This window comes from Balaenoptera physalus, assembly GCF_965194825.1.
Source record: "Balaenoptera physalus genome assembly, chromosome: 5".
In the NCBI taxonomy this organism is placed as follows: domain Eukaryota; kingdom Metazoa; phylum Chordata; class Mammalia; order Artiodactyla; family Balaenopteridae; genus Balaenoptera; species Balaenoptera physalus.
This window is the reverse complement of record NC_138884.1, coordinates 145,560,396-145,586,750: the sequence shown is the minus strand read 5'-3', so window position 1 is coordinate 145,586,750 and position 26,355 is coordinate 145,560,396. Positions and strand designations below refer to the sequence as shown.

General features: G+C 39.9%; 1 pseudogene across 1 annotated transcript; it reads left to right on the top strand.

The window, feature by feature from the left end:
• Positions 1-24,000: 24,000 nt before the first annotated feature.
• LOC309661473 (large ribosomal subunit protein eL32 pseudogene) lies at positions 24,001-26,035 on the top strand (annotated as a pseudogene). The gene is made up of 2 exons: positions 24,001-24,009; positions 24,354-26,035. The product of its transcript is annotated as a large ribosomal subunit protein eL32 pseudogene (transcript).
• Positions 26,036-26,355: the final 320 nt, after the last annotated feature.

Here is a 26,355-nt window from a genome sequence, read left to right as displayed (position 1 = left end):
TGTGACCGATTATACACATGATAAAATTTTGGCTTAGACTAATGAAATAGTTTCCCCCGATTCATAAACCTAGTAGATGGTGGATATGAGCTTTAACTCCAAGCTTATGTGACTTTGAGAGGCTGCTCTTTCCATTGTTTTAAACTGGATCTGTTCATGTCTTGAGAATAAGCACCATATGTTTCCATTTTTATTTTCCTAGTGCTGAACACAGTGTTTGGTACAGACTAGATACTCATCAGTTACTGAATGAATAAAACTCATAAAGGATTCCATATATTTGTACTCCCAAGGTACCTTATACACATTATCTCTATTTTTCAAAACAACCCTGTGATAAGCAATGATATTACCATTTTTACAGTTGTGGAAACTAAAGCTTGAGCAGTTAAACGACTTTACTAAGGTCATATAGGGGGCAGAAGCTGTGTTTTCTCATTCCATAGCCCACGTTCTTCTCAACACGTTCAAGCACTGATGAATTATGTCTGTTCATTTTGGTCAGTCATGGCATGAGAAGTTCTTCAAGCCTTCACTATTTCTGCTTGATTTCCTAGAAAGCCTCACACTTATTCTTGAAGATTTTTCAGGAAAAGAAAGTTATGCTGTATTCCTTGTTGAATGCCAAACTTCCATGCTGGCTGCCAATGAATGAATTCTCTGATGACAGTGAAAGAATCAACATCAAGGAAGGGATAGAGAGAGATGAAGAACGTACGGTTCAAGTCCAAATTCATTACCGTTACCGTGCCCTTCATGGCATTCTGTGGTTTCATTGTATTCTTTCCATGGAGCTTTTTCTAACACAACTCGGCAACTTCCGTCCCCTTCTCTCTAGTGAGCCTGGCCTCTCAAATCCCCTCTTACACATCCAGCCTGTCGTTCCTGCTCTCTGATTTTACTTACACCCTCTGCACTGCCTGAAGTGCCCTTCTCTGCTGCTGTGCGCAGCTGAACCCATACATCTCCCAAGGACAAGCTCCAGTTCCATCTCCTCTGTGAATAATTTCCCATAGCTCCATCCTGCCCGCCCCGACCAAGCATAATGTTGTCTGTACCTTATATTTTAGTCTTGGTTACATAATTTGATTGCATTGCTCTATTCTGTTTGGCATCCTGTAATTACTTCAGCATCCAAGTTTTATTCCCAGGAATATTGCAAACTCCTTGACAGGAGGGACTGTGCTATATATTTCTTTTATATTTCACACAGCTCATAGCACAATTCTAGACAGGCCCTCCATAAATATTTATTGAATTAAATTGGCTATGGCACAGACTACATGTAAACCTGTACAGAATTCCTTTTCATAAATGATAGGGGCCTAGACAAGAGGATTATTGGAGGGAACCACTGAATGTATTCAGTCTGGGCAAGGACACAGGAGAATGCGGGGCTACGATGCAGGTTCCAGAACAAAGAGTAGTAGGTAAGCTGGGATTTGGAGCCAAGGGTGGGAAGAGGAAGGCTCTGCAGAGTAGGAGGAAGGGGAGTAGTAGCTGCTGTGAGAGCAGTGAAGAGAACTCCGAAACAAGAGAGAGGCCTCCTTAGCAAAGAGGCTGCCGAGAACTTCTGTTTTTAGAAGTTATTAACAAGTTAAATAATTTGACAATGTGTTCTTAGGTAGTCAAGAGATTTGCTAACCAAATATCTTGCTGGGTCAGCAAAATACCACTGCTCTCCATAATTTCTGCACAGGAGGAATGAAGTGTTTTCAGAGTTTTATTCATTAAAAACACCTCTATTTCTTTCTAATGCTCCTGTCTCTCAATTCTCTCTCTCTCTCTCTCTCTCTCTCCCCACATCCCACCCCCGAAACACACACACACTCACACACATACATATCCTCTCTTTCAATTGGATAGAATATCCAATTGAAAGAGAGGATATTTGGGATGATAATATTCTCTCTTAAGTGACTAGATTCTTGAAAGATTTCGTGATTTTCTTTTCTTTTCTTTTTTTACTTCTATCTCGGATTTACGTGTTTGGGGCTATGTAGGAAGCTCATGTGTGGAATTTGACTTATTACAGATGATACTGATCCTAAAATTACCGTTCAAACACAACATGACATATCAAACCGTTCACAACATTGATGTTTCCTGGGAATATTTCAATGTAATTAAAAAAAAAATCTGCCAGTTTTTTTTCTCTTGGCCTCATTTCTGTACTTGGAGCTTATGGTTTATTGCCAGGAACACCTTCCTGAACGGTTCTGAGAAGATAGAAAACGACTATGCCATAAACACAGATTGGGATTAAATGGCAACTCAGGGGACTATTTTGTCAGTTTCCTTGCTTTCTGGTAGGAGAGAAATTATAAAACATTTCCATTCACTTTTGATTGCAATTGAAATCCTTAAATATCTCCAGGGAAACACGTGCCACCAGCCCACTAGGAAACAGTTTCTGATGCCCCATAAATACTATCCAATATCAAGAAATTGTTCTCCAGGAGGAAATGCTTTTCCACCTCTGTCTCTCTTTCCTCCCCTTTCTTTTCCTTGTTCTTGGTGCGTTATTGTGAAGCAATGATTTGTTTCCATTTGAAAGCTTTCTATTTCTGCTGAGGAGATAGTTTTATGGGATATCACAGATATTGCTGGCTGGCCGACCCATCTCAGAGCCACACCTTCATCTCCCAGTTGAGTGTGACCACATGACAAGGTTCTGGCCAGTGAGAGTAAACAGAGGATGCTGTTTACAGACTCCCGGAACCATAAGGTAATAAATTGGTGTTATTCAAGCCACTAAAGTTTGTGATACTTTGTTACGTCAGTGCAGCCACGGAGCAAAACAGTGTAGAGGTTTCTCAAAAAACTAAAAATAGAACTACTGTATGACCCAGCAATTCCACTCCTGGATATAGATCCAAAAAAACCAAAAACACTAATTTGAAAAGATACACGTACCCCAATGTTCACAACAGCATTATTTACAATCGCCAAGATATGGAAGCAATCTAAGTGTCCATCAACAGACGAATGGATAAAGAAGACATGGAATACACACACACACACACACACACACACACACACACAATGGAATACTACTCAGTCATAAAAAGAATGACATTTTGCCATTTGCAGCAACATGGATGAACTTGGAGGGCATTATGCTAGGTGAAACAAGTCAGACAGAGAAAGACAAATACTGTATGATATCACTTACATGTCAAGCCTAAAAAATACAACAAGCCAGCGAGTATAACAAAAAAGAAGGAGACTCACAGATATAGAGAACAAGCTAGTGGTTACCAGTGAGGGGCAGGGGGGAGGGGAAACATAGAGGTGGGAGAGTGGGAGCTACAAACTACTGTAAGATAAGTGTAAGATAAGTTCAGAGATAATATTGTACAACACAGGGAATCTAGCCAATATTTTGTATTAACTGTAAATGGAGTGTAACCTTTAAAAATTGTATTAAAAAGATATATGGAGGAAAAACAAATAAAAATTTTTAAAAATACAAAAAAAAAAATTGTTACACCAGTAATAGGAAACGAATACACTAGGTTTGCCTGTTTCCCTACCCCATCTCTTTATTCCGAATAACTCCCCACCATCTCCCTCTTCTCCCCACTCCACCTTGTGCTATGAGGCCTGTTAGTCTGGTAAATCCATTGGAATTTTAGACAATAAAATAGAAATAGGCACTTACTTAAATTCCCGTTCCTTTGTGTAACTACTCTCAGGTGCTCAATAAAGACAGCCACTTTCACACGTGAAGATGGCACTACTGAGCCCCTGTGGTCACAGCCCTCCTCACTTTGAACTTGTGTTACTGTAGCAACCTTCTCTGTGTTCTCCGTACTATGTTTTATCTCTCTAACTGGATAAAACTGACCTTTCTAATACACCACGTTTATCATGGAAGTCTCTGATCAAGAACCTACACTGGCTCTCTTTTTCCCTAATAAACTGAGACAGTCTTCTTTTTAGCTTTCAAAATCTGATCTTACTCTGGATTTCTAACCTGAGCTTGAACTTTCTGTTTGATTGGGTTACTCTCTTCCTATCTGCCGTATCCCAAACCATAGCAAACCCTTGTCTAGCTTGGAATTATCTTCCCTTGGTTTTTTTCTTTTTTCTTTTAAAGTCTCCTCCCTCCCTCCCTCCCTCCTTCTTTCCTTCTTTCCTTTCTTTCCACTGACACTCTGTACATTCTTGAAAGTTTCACTTCAGTTACCAAACATCCTGACTCTTCTAATTACTGGTGACTTTCTGTTGCCTGATCATTGAACTGTACTTGGTACCACCTATGTGGTTTTATTTGTGAGTTAAAGGTTATATTCTTGTAGTTCCTTTTGCCTGTGATTCAGGACAGAGCACATGGTAATAAAGCACATGGATTCATACTTAGCTGATCCCATTCCCTCTTGCCTTCTGGACTCCTCCCTCGTTACTATGTAACCAATGCCAGAGATTCTCCATAGTGCTAACTGTGGACCGGGAGAGTGGGTTCAGAGGCTGTTAATGGGACCATATCTGAAACCTGCTGCAATCAGGATTGTGTTCTATCCCCCTGAGCAAACTGTCTGTGGAAATGCTTGGCAAATACTGGTTACGTGATCGACTGAACAGACGTTTTAGAACACGCTCATAGTCTTGTTCATCACATTTACCTTTAAGTATGTAAGCATCACCATCACCACCAGCATCAGCATCACCATCATCATCACCTTCATCATCGTCACCATCACCACCACCATCATCATCATCACCACCATCATCTTCATAATCACCGTCATCATCACCATCACCACCATCAACATCATCACCATCACCATCATCATCATCACCGTCATCGTCACCATCTTTGTCACCATCACCATCAGCATCACCATCACCATCATCATCACCATCTTTGTCACCATCACCATTAGCATCACCATCATCATCACCATCATCACCACCATCACCATCATCACCATCACCACCATCATCATCATCATCACCATCGCCATCATCATCACCATCATCGTCACCATCACCACCATCATTGTCACCATCACCATCATCATCATCATCACCATCACCATCACCACCATCATAATCACCATCATCATCACCATCATTGTCACCATCACATCATCATCATCATCACCATCACCACCATCATAATCACCATCATCATCATCATCATTGTCACCATCACCATCACCATCATCGTCACCATCACCACCATCATTGTCACCATCACCATCATCACCATCATCACCATCACCACCATCATAATCACCATCATCATCACCATCATCATCACCATCATTGTTTCCATCACCATCATCATCATCATCGTCTAAAGCTTCCAGTATTTTCTTGAAAATGTAACCCAGGTATCAGGTCTGAAACTTCTACCTTACTGGGGGTCATCTGTCCTTGATATTTAAATAAAATTTGGTTTATGTCTCCATTCCAGTGGAATACTCAATGTTTCTTCCATTATCTGTAGGCTTCCAGGGAAGTGACATTTTTCATAATCACTTCTGGCTGCGAGTTCCTACTTTGGTTCCAGGTTTGATTTCCAGTCTGCATTCTGCCCTCTTGGATGTTGTTTCTTTTCCTGTCTGATATTAGCCTGCTGCATATTGCCCTTATCCAATGTCTTTTCTCCTCAAAGTCCCACCAACTTAAGCTGCTGAGTATTGCAGATTTTATGAAGATTTAGGGGTTGATGGTGGTTGATCTGGAGGGTTAGAGGGTCTGTGTTCATTAATTCTATGAAAAGCATATTAGACATTCCTGTTCTACCCTTTAGATAGACCTGCCTTAAAAATTACTGATCATCTCTTCTGCCATGCCAGGGGAGCCCCTCTCCTCTTTAATTCCTCCTCTCTCCTTGTAGATTTTGATTCTTATGCATTTCTGGGGAAAAACCATTTAGATATTCTTTTGTCCTGCCTCAGAAGATTCAAGCCAAGACTTGTGGGCTTCAATTTTGTAATCAAACACGTCTATATAGGTGTGTTCCTAAACAAAGATTGTTTCCTCCTTGAGAAAATTTCTGCTAGTACTGCACTAATTTTTTTTTTTCTTGTACTATTAATGGAAAATGTAAATCAGAATTAATTGTGAAAATCATAAAATGTTACCATTCCATATCTTTGGGTATTTAGATTGTGGGTGATCATTACTTTCTTTTTTTTTTTTTTTTAGAACTTTTATTTTCAACATTTTTGTAATGAATATGTATTTATTCGCAACTAGAAAAATGTGAACAAACTACTTTAATCCAAAATTAATACAAATAAAAGAAAAAATATTAAAACTGATGAATATATAGGTACATATTATTTATATTTTGAAATATTTATGTGTCCTTTAGTTTTAGAATCGACACTTCTAAAAGAGGGTAATTTTTAAGCAAGTTCTTTCTAAGGAGTTAATGCACTGTGGGTCTCCGATAAATGTGAAATGATATCTACTTGATTCACTCCCTCAGCTGACATACTGGCACTGCTTCAAGACATTAAACCATTTTATGAGGAAACTTGATGGGTACAAGTTATTGCCCCATTACCGGTGTAAGACACAGAATAAAATACCCTTCAGTTGGGCCAATGGGAATAACGCCTGTAAAGCAAGAATAACTTTGAAGAGAAGGAACGAAAGTGATCAAAATGGACACCAAAAATATTGAAGGAACACAAATATTAGAGAAAAATACGATGAGACAGAGCAAGATAATGACTATGAAACATGGGCCTTTTTGACAAAAATTTTTTTTTTCTGTTTTGTCCCTGCTGCTATCACTTTGTTAAATCAACAATTCAGTTTGGGCCAGATGCTCTAGTGATTAAGCTTTAAATAAGGATATTGAAATAATCGAGACAAATGATGGAGTCATCCATTATCATAATATATTTTCATAATGCCAAACAATCCCGCATTTAATCAAGAGATTGTCAGGACAGGGAAGAAGTTGATAATTTGCAGTTGTAATGTAATAAAAATGTTATAATTCATGGATGAGACACCCAGACTACATCATGTATTATGAGTTTAACTTGACTTATAACTCTTTCTGGAATTTAAACTGTCAAATCCAACCATATGCGTTGACTTTTATAGTGATTTAACGAGTTGTTTGGTGAAAATAGATGTTGACAAAGTTACAAAATTTTCTTTTTTCTTTCTTTTTTTTTTTTTTTTAAAGATTGTTGTTCTCTCTTTGGATACTAGAGCTGGTTGTTTTGCAATAATCTAAGAGTTTCTCTTTCCCCATAATCCATGGATAGGATCTTGGCCTTGGCCTTGGAGGGATTGTGGTCATTTTGCATGTTTGATCTTGGTGGATGGATCAAGGCAAAAAGAGCCTAACAGAACGTAGTGATTAACCTCTGGTGGCAGCAAGATAATAGTGTTAAGTTTGGAAATAGGGGACCCAAAGCCCTAATATCTCAAGTATCACCTGATTCCCCAGGGAAGTGCCTCGTCTTCCGGATGTGGTTTGGCTTCAGCTTAGTGCTGCTGTTGTAGCTATTCAGAGTGCTGGTCACGATGCTGGACTTGAAGGGTGAGTGATTATCTTGTAAGGACAAGCTCAATTCCTGTGGAATCTCACAGGAGGATCTCAGCTACTGCATGATGCTGTTGATATGAAATAATGCCGAATTATAGTAGTAGCGTAGTAAAGTGTCTTCTCAAATGAGCTGTAATTTGAGCAGGCACACATTATCCACTCGTAGAGAAAAGTAAGGAATTACTAACTGGCTTATTATGTACTCTTTAATTGGTTCTGCTAACTTTTAGTTACAGCATAAGGGAATAAACAGGGAATCCTGTTTTGGGCTTCGGCTAGGCTGGAGAGACATCATGAAATTTCCCTACGTGATAAAAATGATTAGATGTACCACCATTTAGCAAACATAATAAGGCAATAACCTGTAATCTATTAAGAGCTGCATAACGGTCCTGACTGCGTGGTCAGTGAGCCAGTATGAACGTAAAACTCCCTGGGAATAAAGAGATCTGATGTGTGGGAGGGAATGACCTCCTTTAGGGCACCGAGTACCCTGAAGAGTCATTTACTCTCTTGTCCTACAAAAAGCCATTTGCCTCACAGGGGTGACGTTTTTCTTACCCGTGAGTTTCAACTCAACTGCTACTGTTACCTGCTTATGTAAAGGGAAATGAACATTTGAGGTAACTACCTAAATCCTATGGACCAGTAAGACGCTTTTTCTTCAGTTGCCTTGATATTTCAGTCAAATGTTTTTTGGCCTCAGTGCTGATTGCCTTAATTTTGCATTTCGCTTTGGATGCGCAGACTAGACTGTGTCATAGGAGGGAAAAATAGTAAAGCTGTAGAAGGAAAAGTTTTCCAAAGTGTTTGAGATAACCTATAATGCTATGTTAAAAGAAAATTTGCTTGTGCTACGCAGCCCAATGATAATTGATGCATTTTTATCTTTTAATATTTACTGTTTAAGCCAAGGTTTTAATATTTAGATCAATAAGCATGGCTTATTATCCAAAGGCTAAAACAATGGAGTTTCATGTTTTTAGCATCAGAACCTGGCCACTTCTCACCACCTCCTCTGCTGACACCTTGTCTGAGGTACCACCACGTCACACCTGGATGGTTGTAAAAGTCTCAAAGCTGGTCTCCCGCTTCCATCCCAATGCTGTGCTCCATTTGTCACACAGCAGCCAGAGTTTTCCTATAAGATGCAAGTCAGTTTTTGCCATTTCCCCACTAGAAACTCTCCATGGCTTCTCATTTTCATTCAGAGCAAAGACCATGGTCCTCACCATGGCCAAAGGCTCTGCAAGATTGGTCCCCAGCCACCTCTCTGCCCACTTCTTGAGTCCTTGCCACTGTCCCAACCACACTGTCTTCCTGGTCATTCTCTGACTGCTGGAAGCACCGTCTCCCCTTGTGATCTTTGCACTTGCCATTTCTTCCACCTGGAATACATGGCTCAATTGTTCAGTTGCTCCAGACTCTCTGCTTAAATGGCCTCCTTATCAGAGAAGCCTTTTGCGACCACTCTCCATAAAGGAGATGATACTCTCAATACCCCTTTCTTTCCCTTATTCTTCTTCATAGAATTATCATCATCTGATATTTCCTGTATTTATCTCTGGATTTGTTTATTGCCAGGCTCCTCCCATCCCTAAGCATATGTACGAGGGCAGAGACTTTATATTTTTGTTTACTTTGCATGGCAGATTGAATTTTCCAAGATGGCCACAAGATCTCCTGTCTTCTTAGAATGTGATATTGACACTCCTCCAGCAAGAGATGTCGGGGCGGGGGGAATGGGCTATGCTCTTCCACTTGAATCTTGGCAGGCCTGTGGCTACTGGCAGAAGCGATGCTATGTGATTTCCAAGGCTAACTCATAAAAGTGATACAGCTTCCTCCTGGTCCTCTAGGGATTCTTAGTCTTGGAACCCAGCCACCATGCTGTGAGGAAACCCTGGCTACAAGAATAAGCTGTGTTTCTTCAATGCAGTGATATCAATTGATGAGGTCCAGGATCGACTACCAGACATGTGACTAAGGAAGCTTTTGTGATGACTCCAGGCCCCAGTCACCATCTGACTGCAACTATATCAGTGACCCCAAGAGACACCTGCCTCGTCAACCTCCAGAATTATGTGGCATAATAATAAAATGATTGCCATTTATTTAGATTTTGGGATCTCTCATTTAGCAGCAATAGACAACCAGAACATTATGTCCCCCAGAGCCTGAAATAGTGCTTAAAACATACTTCCTCAATAAATATTTTCTGATTAGACAAATGGGGAAGAACTCTAGAGGTGAAAAGTATCCTGGTTTCTGGTTAGAAACTTCCTTTAGCTTTCTCCATTCTAATGGCAACTTTTGATTAATTAATTTACATGTTATACATCCCCTTGTATATTTAGAAATTTCAGGCTAGCAATTCTGTTTGAATTTTTGAGAATAGATAGCTCACAAGATCTGAATAAAGGAAGGTTAAGTTTAAGCTTAAGAGGCTTAAACATATGGTCTTTTTTTTTTTTTAGCGTTTTCTTTTTTTGAGTATTTAGTTACATGTACATATCTTTGACAGAGAGAATGTTAGTAAGTCTAGAAAAAGACATTCATGAGGAAGAGGCTAAGGTCTTGGTATTATCTGTTGATTGCCTTTATCTTTGCTGTACAGGTATTCCCCACTTTTCGAAAGTTCACTTTACACCACTTTGCTTTTATGAAAGACTTACATTGATACTCATTTTCACTAACCTAGATAAATCTGAAAAGGATTTGCATGTTTCTGAAAAGAGGTAAGAAGCAAAAATAGCGTTCAGTGTTTGTTTCGCAGGGGCTGTTGTAGAAGCAGTGGAAACCCTGAGTGGCAAGAGTGGCGCCACCAAGCTCCTTCCCCGGGAATCTCAATTTATTTTGTGCATCGTTAGCAAGATGTGTCCTAAGGTACTTGCTTCTTTGCTTTACGCCCTTTTGGCTTACAAGAAAGGTTTTGTAAGAGCAGCTCTACTTTCAGATAGCAGGGCAAACCTGTACTTCTTCCCAGTTGTAATTGCTCACATAGGGAATAGAAAAGCTTTAGCCTAGTTTACATTTTATACTATTACTATAGTAGAATTTCAGACAAAAGTAAGAAAGCAAAGCAAAGCCAAAAAAAAAAAAAAAAAAGAAACCATTTTCAAAGTCACCATAACTCACATGAAGTAAAATTGTTTCAAAATGGGCTCTTTTCTGACTAAGAAAGACCTATTACACCTGAGCTGTACTGTTTTTCCTGTTCAGTACCCAGTGTCAAAGCAATGGGGAGTTCTCAGACTCAACCCTTACAAATGTCACCTGTGTTCAAGCGTAAAAGTCACCCGGCTAGATTCAGTCACTTTAGATACGAAGGAGTCAAGCTTCTATCTTGGGACATTTCAAAGAGGTCCCGGAATGGCATTTCTTTCTTCATTCTTTGACTGACATTTACTCACTCTTCGTAGGCCTTTGCATCACGACCAACAGCTTTTCCATCACCCATCTGGCTGTTGAAGCATGAAACGGGGGTCCTGCAGAGATGTGAGGTAGGAGGCCAGGGTTGGCTGTGGTTTTTTTTCTCCGAAAACATGCAGGAGCTATGTAGGAAAGGGCCGCCTCATTTGCAGTATCACCCAGTTATGCATAAATCACCCAGCTCTGTGGCTGAGAGAGGAAACCTGAACAAGGAAGGGTACCTCAGGGTAGGGGAACCACCTCATAACTAATGCTTTCAACTCTCCCACCACTTTCTAGACCTCATCTCTGGGGAGAGCGGAGCCCTTCAGGCAGAGATCCTCATGTGTCCCATGGCCCTTCGTCTCTCTATAATCTCGGTGATTTTCTCTCGTATTCCTGGGGGCTGACAGCAAGTTTGCAAAACAGCGTGAATGAAGAAAGTCACGTTAGAAATTTAGTGTGGGCTTAAGGCAGGGCACAAGGAGTCGGAATTTAAGACCAGGCATTCAGAGACTGTGTAGCTATGGCACAAGATTTGGGATGACTATCGCTTATGCCCCAGTTGAGCTACCCCAGCTGCCTCTGCGTGGAGCAGAGACAAATCTTTCCTACCAAGTGCCAACTAAAGGATGTCGCTTGTCACCCGGCTCTACATGGATTAGCCATTAGCCACTGCAGTTGCTGACCTCCAACACATCCGGAAAGGAATTCAGGGTGGAGATCAGAAATGAGGCGGTCTGTGCTCTGGGAAAAACTGGCAGAATAGGCCTTGGGATAGTTGGATATTTTGGAAGGCTCAGGGTCTCTTATAACCTAATCTCAGAAGTGACCGATTGTTACTTCTGCCATCTTCTTTTGGTCACACAGACCAATCCTTTTCCAGCAGGGGAGGGAACTGTACAGGGTGTGAATATCAGGAGGGAGGGGCTCATTTGGGTCCATCTCGAAGACTGGCTACCATATCTTCTATCCTGGATTCCATGTTTTTTCTCCTTGGTTGCCTGCTTCCTTTTGCTGGATTACATTTTTCTAGTGGCATCCTGAGAAAGGTTGCCTGGGCAGTAATCTTTTTCAGATGTGGCATTTGTGAACATGTCTTTTTTTTTTTTTTTTAAATTATTTATTTATTTATGGCTGTGCTGGGTCTTCGTTTCTGTGCGAGGGCTTTCTCTAGTTGCGGCAAGCGGGGGCCACTCTTCATCGCGGTGCGCGGGCCTCTCACTATCGCGGCCTCTCTTGTTGCGGAGCACAGGCTCCAGACGCGCAGGCTCAGTGGTTGTGGCTCACGGGCCCAGTTGCTCCGCGGCATGTGGGATCTTCCCAGACCAGGGCTCGAACCCGTGTCCCCTGCATTAGCAGGCAGATTCTCAACCACTGCGCCACCAGGGAAGCCCTGTGAACATGTCTTTATCCTCATCCCTGAATAATGGTTTGGGTTTAGAATTCTAGGTTGATAACATTTTTCTTCAGAATTTTGAAGGCTTTATCCATTATCATGTAGTTTCCAGACTTCTTATTGTCAAGTCTGATGCCGTTGTGAATCTTCACTTTCATGTGCTCCCTTTCTTTGTGTTCTTGAAACTTTTAGGCTTTTCTCTTTATCCCCTTTACTCTGGAGTTTCATATTGTGTATGGGTTTTTTTCTTCTTCATACATTTGTGTATTGTCCTGGGTATGTGATGGGCTCTTTTAATTTGGAAACTCAAGCTCTTCAATTCTGTGAAGTTTTCGTTTTTATTTATTTGGTAACTTTCTCAGTTATCTCTTTCTGGGGTCATATTTATTGCATGCTTAACCTGTATTGATTCTCTGCTTTTCTTAGTATTATTTTTTTCTATTTTCTACCAATTTTTCTTTGATCTACTTTCTGAAAGATTTTCTCAACTTTATCTTCCAAAACTTTTATTAATTTTTAAATTTCTGCTTTTATATTTTTAACTTCCAAGAAGTCCTTTGTTGTTTGATGAATGTTTCTTTCCTTTTTTTTTTTTTTAACACTTTGTCCTTCCATTCTACTTTTATCATCTTGTCTAATTTTTTCCCGCGTTGGATGCTTTCTGAGAATGTTTGACTTAATAATCCTAGACTGTCTACTAGTGCTGAAGAGTGATGCATGACAGTTGATTGGAACAGTATGTGCAGAGGCAGGGCTTGTCAAGATGCGGGCTTTTATTGGGGGTAATTTGTTGGTGTTCTTTCCTTGATGGATATCTCACCTCTCAGTATTTATAGGTCTTTTTTTTCTCTTGTATTGTTTAGTTTCCTCAGTGAAAAATTACCCAGTCTCTTGCTTACGGTGTGTTTGTTGGGGGATGGATAACAAACTAGGCTGCTGGATTCTAAGAGCAGAGCAGGGTAAGGAGGATGGGAGATCTCATCACACCTTATGCATGATTTCACCCTGTTTTCCTCAGCTCTGGCTGGCATCCCTGAGTCTGGAGCTTGTCTGCGTTTAGGCTTTCAGTAAATTGGCAACATGGAGGGAGACAGGCAGTTACCTCATTGTAGCAGCTAAGGGAGGGGACTCAGGGCAAGGGGTTTAGCTGCTTCATAGACAGACTTTCAACCAGTGCGGCTCTGGTTCAGACTCAGCCTCCCCCCAGCCTTCACAAGCACTTCCGGTCTCCCGTCTGGGGAACATGCACCTTGCTGTTACTGCACATGGAGGGGCATTTATTAGAGCATCGGTTCTCAGAGTGTGGTCTGGGGGTCTGAAAATTCAAAAGAATTTTTATAATAATACTAAGGTGAGATTTGCCCTTTTCACTCACATACTCCCGTGAGCGTACAGGGGAATTTTCCAGAGGCAACATGATGTGTGATAATGCAACAGATTAAATGCAGAAGCAGATATGAGAATCTGGCTGTCTTCTGCTAAGCCAAACATTACTGAGATTTATAAAAATGTGCAACAAAGCCACTCTTCTCACTATGTTTTCTTGGTTTGAAATATAAACTTATCTTTCATAAAATATGTTATTCACGTTAACATGTACTGGATTTATTAATATTGTTAAGTGAATTAATAAATAAATACTAAGAGTTTCAGCTTTTGGGAAATATACATATATACACAATACCTTTATATATAAATATATAAAATATATATGTATATATTTCCCCAAAGCTGATACTTTTAGTATATAATCAACATGAACAAAAGCTCTTTGAGGTCTTCAGTACTTTTTAATAGTATGAAAGGGTCTTGAGACCAAAACATCTGAGTCACTGTATTAGAATAATACTCTTGGATTCTTTCTTCTCGTGCCTTCACTCCTCCCCAGGTGACAAGAGTGACTTAATCGGAGAGTTTGGGAGAAGAACTGGGCAGGCACGGCTCAGCCCTTTCCTCTCACTTTTCTTTTACGTGATCCTAACTTCTTACACTTAAGATTTACCTGTCTGTAACAGAGCATGTGTTCTTAACGGTTTTTGGCCGGGGGTCAGCTTAGGGCCCGTGGCACTGTCCTGTGATGAGACATGAGTTGCCCCATCATGGCTTGTGATTCTGATTGGGTAAATCTGTCTAATTCAGGGGTGGAGCTGGTAAATCTATCTAATTCAGGCAGAATAAGCTATGTTTTCTCAGAAGAGCTTTATTTGTGATAAAGGAGGCATTTAACTTTTAAAGAAGTTTTGATTTTTGAGAGATTTTAGACCTACAGGCAAGTTGCAAAAAATAGTACAGAGAGTTCCTAGATACCCTTTGTCCAGCTTCCCCTAATGTTAATGTTTTATGTAACCACAGGACAGAGATAGAAAGCTGGAGATCACAGTACATTACAATAAACTAACCCACAGACCTTTTTTGAATTTCATCAGTGTTTCCACCAATCTTCTTCTGGTCCAGGATCCAATCCAAGATTTCACATTAAAAGTGACATTTTGATCTCCTGCTGCCCGGTTCCTGCATCTATGTCTTAACCGGTTGTATATTCAACTGAGAAAAAGCTGGGGGACAGGAGTTATTTATCAGTCAGCCTTGTCTCCCAGCACCTCCCAATGTTGAATCTTTCTAGAATTCTATGGTGTGAAGAGATGAGTTCTTTTCTTCTTCCCCATGTTCTCCACTATGGTACTTTCTACCTTCTCCCTTTGACTCACTCAGTTGCCTCAAGTCCACATCTTTTCCAGCTTCCAGAACTTTGTTGCTAACTCTCTTCTGCTCTTGTCTGCCCTCGTGTTTCCTGTGGTTTGCTTTTTGGGTGACTTACACTCTTGCCCTCAGTCTAGGGTCAGTTGCCAAGCCCCACCCATGCTCTGAGAACTTGGGAGTTAATAAATTCTTATTCCTTTAATATTATTATTGGTTGGGTTTTAGAAAGAAGCAGCGATAAATAATAGTTTTAATCTCCTTGTTTAATTAGAATCTGACCCTTGATATATAATCCCCAATTTGTACATTATTTTTGCTTTTCAATGGAAAACCTCATTTAAATACTTTTAATGATTCTTGTACTTAAATGAATCCCTATAGTCACTTTTAAAGCAAAACCATGACAAGATTAGGGGAAAATTGGGTAACTTTAAAACTAATTTTAGGTATATCTATTGTTTGTAATCAAACACATGTAGGCCCCGATTAGAATGCCTTTTGTAGCTTACCTTGAATTTCTTAGCTTGGAATCAAAAGACCCATGCCCAGGGATGGGTCTTATCCTTTAGGCTTGGCTGGCATCATGGTGCCTGCAGCTACTCACTGCTCAGAAATTAACTGTAGGTCTCTCCTAGTTACCTCTTCCTTCAGTTTCTAAAAAGGAAGAATTGCTGGAAGGAACAAACACTATCTTATCTCTGGTTCCCAGTTCCCAACTTTCTCCTATCATTTTCTCACACTCAACTGAAAAGGAAGAGTGAGATTATGGCTATGTTATACTTTTCAATAAAGTATTTGGCTATCCTTAATTACTTTTCCTTAAAAGTAATCAGGTTCTCTACGTTTACAGTATTTATAAGAAGAGTAAAACATTCTCTTCCTATCTCTTATATTAAAAATTTGCCTTGATACAGCTATTCCTTGTCTTTATACTTTTGCTTTTTATTTTAATTTACTATTTATTTATTAATTATTGAGGTGTAGTTTATTTACAACATTATATAAATTTCAGGTGTACAACATAGTGATTCACAATTTTTAAAGATTATATGCCATTTATAATTATTATAAAATATTGGCTATCCCTGGGCTGTACAATATTTCCTTGCAGCTTATTTATTTTATGCATAGTGGTTTATACCTCTTAATCCCATACACTTATCTTGACCCTCTCCTCTTCTTCCCTCTCCCCACTGGTAACTACTAGTTTGTTCTCTATATCTGTGAGGTTGCTTCTTTTTTGTTATATCCACTAGTTTGTTGTATTTTTAGATTCCACATGTAAGTGGTATCATACAGTATTTGTCTGTCTTTGTCTGACTTATTTCACTAGGCATAATACCCTCCAAGTTCATCCGTGTTTTTGCAAATGGTAAAATTTCAGTCTTTTTTGTGGTTGAGTAGTATTCCATTGTGTATATATACTACATCTTCTTTATCCATTTGTCTGTTGATGGACACTTAGGGTGCTTCCATATCTTGGCTATTGTAAATAATGCTGCTATGAACATTGGGGTGCATGTATTTTTATATTTATAAATAATGTGCTATATTATTTGTCGTATATTTAAAAGTTGCATCCATGACTTTCTCATAGGGTAGAAGGTGAGGGATGAGAATGGGGGTGGAGAAGGGAACGTAGGGGACAGTTTCCTTGACTGTGATGCTTTAGTTCTTAAAAGATTAAGATCTGGAGCACATATGACAAAATATTAATGTTAATTTTGAGGGGTGGAAATGGGTGTTTATGACATCATTGTTACTCTTTGGTATTTTAAAAATAATTTTTTCAAATTTATAACCATTTTTTTTTAAAGCTGGATGTAGCTTGATTTTACTGGGAGTCACAGTGACTACCTGGTCTTCTGTCATCTGAGAATTAATCATCTTCTATAAGTGAAAGGATTGTATCCAACTGAAACTTAACTTTTAGGTGTAAATGTTATTTCCTAGGCCACACCTACCTTGGTAAACCTTGGGACGGTAGAAACAATAATTACAAAGCAGTACTTCTGTGTATCTGTTCTCACTTGGTCTGCAGAAATTTCAGCCCTCTCAAATTTGGTAAAATGGTCTAGAGATCTCTAGGAAATGTCTGTGTCATAAAAACTTCAAAACCATCTCCTGTCCTGGCTAGCTACAATAATGACTCCAGGTATGGCAGATGTCTTACTCAGCAGTGTCACCAGTGTCCACCCAAGGCACCAGAGCTGCCAGTGTTCGAGTTGCCTGGTGATTCTGGCAATGAGGGCACTGACCTCTGCGCCCTTGAAATCTAGGTCATTGAATCGATCTCCACCCCTGGTGACAAGGTGTACAGAGCTGCTGCTACCAACACCTCGCCATCACTGGCTCTAGTGTGGCTGATGTTTCACAGTCTGAAGGTCCCATGGAGGCTTCAGAGAAGGAATTATTTTGGCTCTTATTGGTGCAACCTGCGGTGGGTGTGGGCTGGAGGACAGTCTGAGCGACAGTCACCTGCTATGCTCTCATTCACTTCTCTCTTCCAAGCTTGGGCCATTGACTCTGTTATTAGAATGAGTTTTTTCCTGGGAAGAACCTTGATCATCATTTAAATAGACTCCTGGTGAGCCTGTCCCACTAGCCCCTGTGCCATGTCAGGATAGTAGAATAGATTCGAGGTGAACACACCTTAGACTCAAACTGGGACTCTGTTACAGGTTCTAAAGCGTGTATATTTTTAAAAACATGGTTAAAAAGGGACCTTACCTAATATGGAATATTTACCATCCTGACTTTAGAAATTATTTTTATTATTCTAATGCAGGCAGCAGCAAAAAAAAAATGTCCTGGGTCTCTGAGAGTCATCTGTAAAATCAAAGCATAATAATGACTTTAGAATACATGCAAAACAGGACTCAAATATAAATATTGCTCAGGTCCAGAAGCAGGAAGTACAATACAAAACTGGCTCTATTAGCATGTCAGAAAGCTATTATGAGTTAAATTTAGTTAATATGTTATAAGAAAAAACATGTCAATCAGAAAAGGAGGTAGATGATCAGTGATGGAAGTCCACAAAGTCACGGAGGGAGATTTGCCTTTACTTCCCAGCTCTGCCCAAGAGAAGTTCTCCTGGCCAGTGGACTTCCTCTGTCTGGGGACAGGAACAGCTTTTTTGAAGTGATACAGCTGGCAAGTCCCCACATAGAACAATCAATCCCATTAAACGTCAGAACTTAAAGCCAAGTACAGTTTATCTGATTCCATGGTCACTAAGTTAAGAGGGTACAACTCAAGGTCCCTTTGGCAGTTAAATTTCTTGTTTTAAAGACATAATTTGCATTTAGATTTATGTACTAGTCTTTTGCAGTCAAGGTTAATTTGAGTACATCCATTGAAGAACGATCTACTTACTTTCAGGTTGTGAAAAATATCAACTAGTTGAGCTTGCAAAGTTGAGAAAAAGATTCTGGAGAACTACGAATTCACTGAAGTGCCAACATGAGGATTCTTGGTAGTAAACTCCCATCTTGGTAGCACCCTACCATGGCAGATAGCCCACAACAAAAGTAATGCAATTACATTAGAATACTTAGAATACAGAAAAGAATCAGTCACAATTTCACCGATATTACAGTTTTGATGTTACTGTTAATTTTGAGTGTATTTACGTGTAATCATTGTGTGTGTGTGTGTGTGTGTGTGTGTGTGTGTGTGTGTGTATGCGTAAGTATGTGTTGTATATATAATTTAGGTCCTGGCTTTTTTTTTTTTTTATTAAAATGGTAAATTTTATTTTATTTAAATTCTTTTTTTAATTTATTTTTTTGGAACTTTATTGTATTTATTTTTTATACAGCAGGTTCTTATTAGTTATCTATTTTATACATATTAGTGTATACATGTCAATCCCAATCTCCCAATTCATCACACCACCACCAACACCACCCCGCCACCTTCCCCCCTTGGTGTCCATATGTTTGTTCTCTACATCTGTGTCTCTATTTCTGCCCTGCAAACCGGTTCATCTGTACCATTTTTCTAGGTTCCGCATGTATGTGTTAATATACGATATTTGTTTTTCTCTTTCTGACTTACTTCACTCTGTACGACAGTCTCTGGATTCATCCATGTCTCTACAAATGACCCAATTTCGTTCCTTTTTATGGCTGAGTAATATTCTAAAAAATGGTATATTTTATTTTATTTTAGTTTTTTATTGAAGTACAGTTGATTTACAATGTTGTGCTAAATTCTGCTGTACAGCAAAGTGATTCAGTTATACATATATATACATTCTTTTTTTAATATTCTTTTCCATTATGGCTTATCATAGGATACTGAGTACATTTCTCTGTGCTATACAGTAGGACCTTGTTTATTATCCATCCTCTATATAATAGCTTACATCTGCTGACCCCAACCTCCCACTCCATCCCTCCCCCAACCCACTCCCCCTTGGCAACCACAAGTTTGTTCCATATGTCCGTGAGTCTGTTTCTGTTTCATAGGTAGGTTCATTTGTGTCATATTTAAGATTCCACATATAAGTGATATTATATGGTATTTGTCTTTCTCTTTCTGACTTACATCACTTAGTATGATAATCTCTGCATGTTGTATGTTGCTACAAATGGCATTATTTCGTTCTTTTTTATGGCTGTGTAGTATTCCATTGTATATATATACTACATCTTCTTTATCCATTCATCTGTCGATGGACATTTAGGTTGTTTCCATGTCTTGGCTATTGTGAATAGTGCTGCTATGAACCTAGGGGTGCATGTATCTTTTTGGATTAATTTTTGTTTGGATACATGCCCAGGAGTGGGATTGCTGGATAATATGGTAATTCCCTTTTTAGTTTTCTGAGGACCCTCCATACTGTTCTCCATAGTGGCTGTATCAATTTACATTCCCACCAACAGTGTGGGAGGGTTCCCTTTTCTCCACACCCTCTCCAGCATTTGTTATTTGTAGAGTTTTGTTTTGTTTTGTTTTTTTAAAGACACTAATTTTTAGAGCAGTTTTAGGTTCACAACAAGGTTGAGAGGAAGGTACAGAGAGTTCCCATATTCTCCTGCCTACACACATGCTTAGCCTCCCCCATCATCCCCCACCAGAGTTGTACATTTGTGACAATTGATGAACCTGCATTGACCCATCATAATCACCCAAAGTCCATAGTTCACATTATGGTTCACTCTTTTTTTTTTAACATCTTTATTGGAGTATAATTGCTTTCCAATGGAGTGTTAGTTTCTGCTTTATAACAAAGTGAATCAGCTCTTAGTGTCCTACATTCTGTGGGTTTAGACAAATGTATAATGACATGTTTCCACCATTAGAGTATAATGCAGAGTAGTTTCTCTGCCCTAAAATCCTCTGTGCTCTGTCTATTTACCCTGTCTTCCCCCTCCTCCATCCCTGGCAACCACTGATTCTTTCACTGTCTCCATAGTATTGCCTTTTTCAGATGTCATATAGATGGAATCATACAATATGGAGTCTTTTCAGATTGGCTTCTTTCCCTTAGTAATATGCATTTAAGGTTCCTCCGTGTCTTTTCATGGCTTGATAGCTCATTTCTGTTTTTTAAGTTTTTATTGGAGTATAGTTGCTTTCCAATATTGTGTTAGTTTCTACTGTACAGCAAAGTGAATCAGCTATTTATGTCAGAGAATGTTTTGCCTATGATCTCTTCTCTAGGTCCTGACTTTTTAATTAAGCGTTTCTTGATGTGTTTCACAAATTTTTATTGAATTGCTGTTATTTTCTAGGTGTTGCTTAGGTGCTGGGTGGATAAAAGCTTTTGCCTTCAAGGAATGTACCTTCTTAAGTGAGGGGCAGAAAAGAAACAAAGGAAAGATCAAACAGGTGGCATGTCTGGTGGCAATCAATGACAGGAAGAGTAAGTAAAGCAATGGAATGAGGGAGAGAGTGATGGATGTGCTCCAGGACAGGGTGGATCAGGGAAGACTTCTCAGAGGAGGTGACAGTGAATAAAGGTCTCACTCAACTCTCAAGAGGATGCAGTAGTAAATGAAAAGAGGGAAGATCTAGATTGAATAAGACTTGGGATTACTGATGTCTGTTACTAAAAGCCAGTTTATTTCTTCGGACTTAGGAGTGGGTGAGCTATATTATGGCTATTAAATCTTTATTAGCACTGGCATTTTAGAATACTGGACATATTTATTATCTCAAAATGCATGCAGGCGTGTATATTTGTATGCACGTTCATTGGAATAAAAGGGGAAGAGTAATGTGTAAGTGTGAATGCTTCCATGTAAGAAAGATTCATCTGGCCCTCCTGAAAGATTCCAGATCTTTCAAGAATCTAACACTCTCGCTGTATATTAAACACTAAAATAAAGGAACTGACTTTAGTGCCGTGACATACTAGGTATAGTCCCACTCCTCCAAAGACTTTCCTATCACTTATAAGATTTTCACTTTGTATTCCCCAAATTCGAGTCTAGGTTCATGTCCTTGATAAGGTTTTCACAGTCAGTCAACAAACAGCTGAATCAAATTTATTATGGGGTGATTTTTGACTCTGCTATTTCCTGCTAATCTCTTTTACCTAATCAACACTTATCATGCTCATATTATGTACCAGCTATTAAAGAATTGAGGCCAGAGATAGAAAACAAAATCCCTATCCTGACAGAGGATCGTTTCCTCTAGCAGGGGAAACGATCAACGTGGCGGGACAGATGCTGTGGTGGCGACAGTGAGGGGTGTGGAGAACAGGGGCCTGGGAAGGCAGCCTGTGCGGCCTCTGGGGTCCTCATTTTAAAAGGAGACAGGATATCAAGGACATGTGCCATAATTTAGCTAGCAATTTCCTTATTTGTTGTATATGATGTTTGCTTCTAATTTTTCACTGATACAAAATAGAAGCAATTTCACTTCTAGGTGTATACCCCAAAGGATTGAAAGCAGGGACTCAAACAGATATTTGTACACTAGCACTATTCACAATAGCCAAAAGGTAGAAACAGTAAAAATGCCCAATAATGAACAAATGGATTAACAAAATGCCATATATATATATATATGTATATATGAATATTATTCAGCCTTAAAAAAGGAATGAAATTCTGATGCGTGCTACAATATGAATGAACCTTGAAATATTATGCTAAGTAAAATAAGCCAGACACTGAGAGACAAATATTACATGGTTCCACTTATGTGAAGTACCTAGATTAGTCAAATTTAGAGACAGAAAATAGAATAGTGGTTACCAGGAGCTGAGGAGAGTGGGGAATGGGGAGTTATTGTTTAATGGGTACAGAGTTTATGTTGAGAATGATGAAAAAGTCCTGGAGATGGATAGTGGTGATGGTTGCTCGACAATGTGAACATACTTAATGCCACTGACTGTGCAACTAAAATTGGTTAAAATGGTAAATTTTTATGCATGTATATTTGATCACAGCTTTTTTTTTAAAAAAAAGATAAGCTGAGATGACATTCCAATGTATATAGGAAATGCATATGTCCTAATATGTAATACAGATTTCCCAGAATTTGGATTATTTCCTTATTCTAGAACCCCGAAGAAATCTTACTGGATCAGAGTTTATGGCATTTAATAAATATCATCACATTATTTTGTGAGAACAACTGCGCAAGTTTACAGTTCTCCCAGGTACATATACAAGTACTGATTTCACTATTCCTATGCCAATCCCTATCCCTGACTAAAAGAAAGAAAATAGTTTTGAAAATTCACAGTACCAGTGAAGAACTAAGCCTTGGGCTTAGGATCCACATTAAATTATAAGTAAGAAAATGGTGCCTTGTTTTAATATGCACTTCTTTATTAGTGAGGTTTATACTCTCTTGGTATCTTTTTTTTAAAATTTATTTATTTATTTTTAACATCTTTATTGGAGTATAATTGCTTTACAATGGTGTGTTAGTTTCTGCTGTATAACAAAGTGAATCAGCTATACATATACATATATCCCCATAGCTCCTCCCTCTTGTGTCTCCCTCCCACCCTCCCTATCCCACCCCTCTAGGTGGTCACAAAGCACCGAGCTGATCTCCCTGTGCTATGCGGCTGCTTCCCACTAGCTATCGATTTTACGTTTGGTCGTGTATATATGTCCGTGCCACTCTCTTTTTTTTTTTACTGGATATATTTCCTATTGTGTGGGTTCTCTGGTTTCTTAGAGTATTTAAACATTCATTTCTCGCTTTGTTTAAGACAGCTTAGCAAAACACATATACAACAACAGGGTGTTTTAAAAGTGAAGAAAATTGGAGCAGAGGGAAACTAATGGTAGGAAAATAAAATGAAGACAAGGTAAGTTATTGAATATGAAGTTTGCCAAGGGATCTGGCTGGAGGAAGGCAACACATTTGCCAATGAGTTTTCTGGAAGCCAATGGAAAAGAAGAGAAACAAGATCCGTAGTTTCATGAGCTCAGCCAACATTTTCTTGGTTAACACCACACTCATTCCCAGTATAGACTCTGAAACACATTCTTCCCATGGGTTCATATGCTAGACTGCATCAAAAATCACAGGAGTGGGCTTCCCTGGTGGCGCAGTGGTTGAGAATCTGCCTGCCAATGCAGGGGACACGGGTTCGAGTCCTGGTCTGGGAAGATCCCACATGCCACGGAGCAACTGGGCCCGTGAGCCACAATTACTGAGCCTGTGCATCTGGAGCCTGTGCTCCGCAACAAGAGAGGCCGCGATGGTGAGAGGCCCGCGCACTGTGATGAAGAGTGGTCCCCACTTGCCGCAACTAGAGAAAGCCCTCGCACAGAAACGAAGACTCAACACAGCCATAAATAAATAAATAAATAAATAAATAGAAGAACGTGAATTAAAAAAAAAAAATCACAGGAGCAATATTTTCCATCCCCTGTGATTTTTGCAAAACATTTTCACTCCCACACAAGAGGTGGAGTCTATTTTCCCCTCCCCTTCAACCTGGGCTGGCCTTGGGATGGCCACCCTTGATTAACAGAACATGGCAGAGGTAAGGCTACGTGGCTTCTGAAGCAAGGCCGTCCGTGAAGGGCAACACAGCTCCCCCCTGGCTCTCTCTCCTGGGACAGATGCCTGGGAAGCCTCGAGCCCACCTGCGAAAAATCTGGCCACCTTGAAGCTGCCATGCAGTAGAGACCACGTGTTGGAGATAAAGAGGCATATCCAATCAGATGGAGCTGAGCTGGGTGGAGAAGAGCCGTCCCTGCTGAGCACTGCCGGGGTTGCAGATTCATGAGCAAAAATAAGTTTTGTTTGTTGCTTTAAGCCCCTGTGTTTTAGGGTGATTTGTTATGCAGCAATAAGTAACTGTGACAGTTTATTTAAAGAGAATAGAGAAACTTCAGCAGCGCTCTTCCTCGGCGCTGCCTAAGGAGGTGGCAGCCATCTCCTACTCGGCATCGAGGCCGCCCTCAGACCCCTCTTGAAGCCCAAGATCATCCAAAAAAAAAAAGGACCAAGAAGTTCATCCGGCACCAGTCAGACCGATATGCCAAAAGTAAGCAGAACTGGTGGAAACCCAGAGCCATTGACAACAGGGTGCAAAGGAGATTCAAGGGCCAGATCTTGATGCCCGACATCGGTTACTGGAGCAACAAGAAAACAAAGCACATGCTGTCCGGCGGCTTCCGCAAGTTCCTGGTCCACAAGGTCAAGGAGCTTGAAGTGCTGCTGATGTGCGACAAATCTTACTGTGCTGAGGTTGCTCGCAATGTCTCCCCCGAGAACTGCAAAGCCACTGTGGAAAGAGCAGCCCAGCAGGCCATCGGAGTCACTGGTCCCAACGCCAGGCTGTGCAGCAAGAAAACAAATAGGCAGCTCGTGTGTACATTTTGTTTGTGTTAATAAAACCATAAAACTCAGCCGAAAAAAACAAAACAAAACAAAACAAAACAAAACCAAAAAACCTTCAGTAACAATCTTTTATAGCATCAGTGTGCCAGACACACATGGGGTCAAGAGCTGTTTTGTCAAGGGCTCTGTAAACGCTGCAGTCAGAAGCCACAGTGCCTATCAGTGGGCTTTGGAAACAAAGCAGTTTGAATGCCTTTGAACTTTCCTTTTTTCCTGCACATTTTCGGAAACACGCGTGTCACTTTTCTTATCGGTATTCTTACAATGTGCTCATAAGTAATCTTGAGTACAGACAAATACTGAGTGTTTCTTCTTAAAGACCATTTAACTTTCATAGAGAACATCTTATGTAAAACAGTTTCCTGGTAGAGGCTTATATTTATTTAATGGCAAACTATAGGATATTCTAGACTCTTTTTCTGATGAAGGATTCAGGTAAACCAGAAATAGATTCCAGATACCTGCTAAGTGCTCAAACCAAATGTGCATAATTCAAATCTATTATTCGAAAGGTAGAGGAGTGTTTGGGAGGTTTGATTCTCTCTCGTCCCTCTGATTAATGCCATGGTTAAGCTCCCATGATTGGCAAGCTTTCCATGGATGGGACCCAAAGGAGGGCGAGAAGATCTGGGTCTACCCAGGAAAATTGTGACTGACTGAAGCTTTACATGGGACCTTCGCCTCCGTGATGCTATTTACTGCTCTACCAGAACTTCCACTGGATGACAAATTCCTTTAGGAAAAGGAGGCAGGTCTTACTACAGCTGTGGAAGCTGGCAGAGAGCCAGAACGTACCTAGCAGGCTGTTATCATTGTTAAAAATGTGAGCATGGACTTGGGGTCCAGAGAGCCTGGGTCTAAATCCCGCTGGTACCACTCACTAGCGGAATAACTTCAGGCAAACTATTTAACCTCTCTGTGCTTCAGTTTCTTCCTCTATAAAAATAGGAATGCTCACAAGGGTTAAATGATTTAAAAGTCCCGAGAACAATGTGTGGCATAGGAGAAGTGGTAAGTGTCAGCTATTGCTGCTACTACTGCTACTTCTACTATTACTACTACATATTAGTAATGGGCACCAGTGAAGTTTGCTGAGTGAATAAATGAGTGAATGAATGCCACTCTACTGTGTCCTAGATTTTCCCCTTTATGTTTCTGTAATTTTTAAAAAAAATATTTATTTATTTATTCGGTTGTGCCGGGTCTTAGTTGCAGCATGGGGGATCTTTGTTGCTGCGTGTGGAATCTTTAGTTGCGGCGTGTGGGATCTAGTTCCCTGACCAACGATCGAACCCGGTCCCCCTGCATTGGGAGTGCAGAGTCTTAACCACTGGACCACCAAGGAAGTCCCCTATGTTTCTATAATTTTTCTACCTTCTAGCTCCATTTACCATAGTTTTTGAAGACCTCATCCTACCCAGGGCTACTGGACTCTTACATAGCCACAAGCTGAAGATTTGTCCATATAAATATTTGGTTTGTT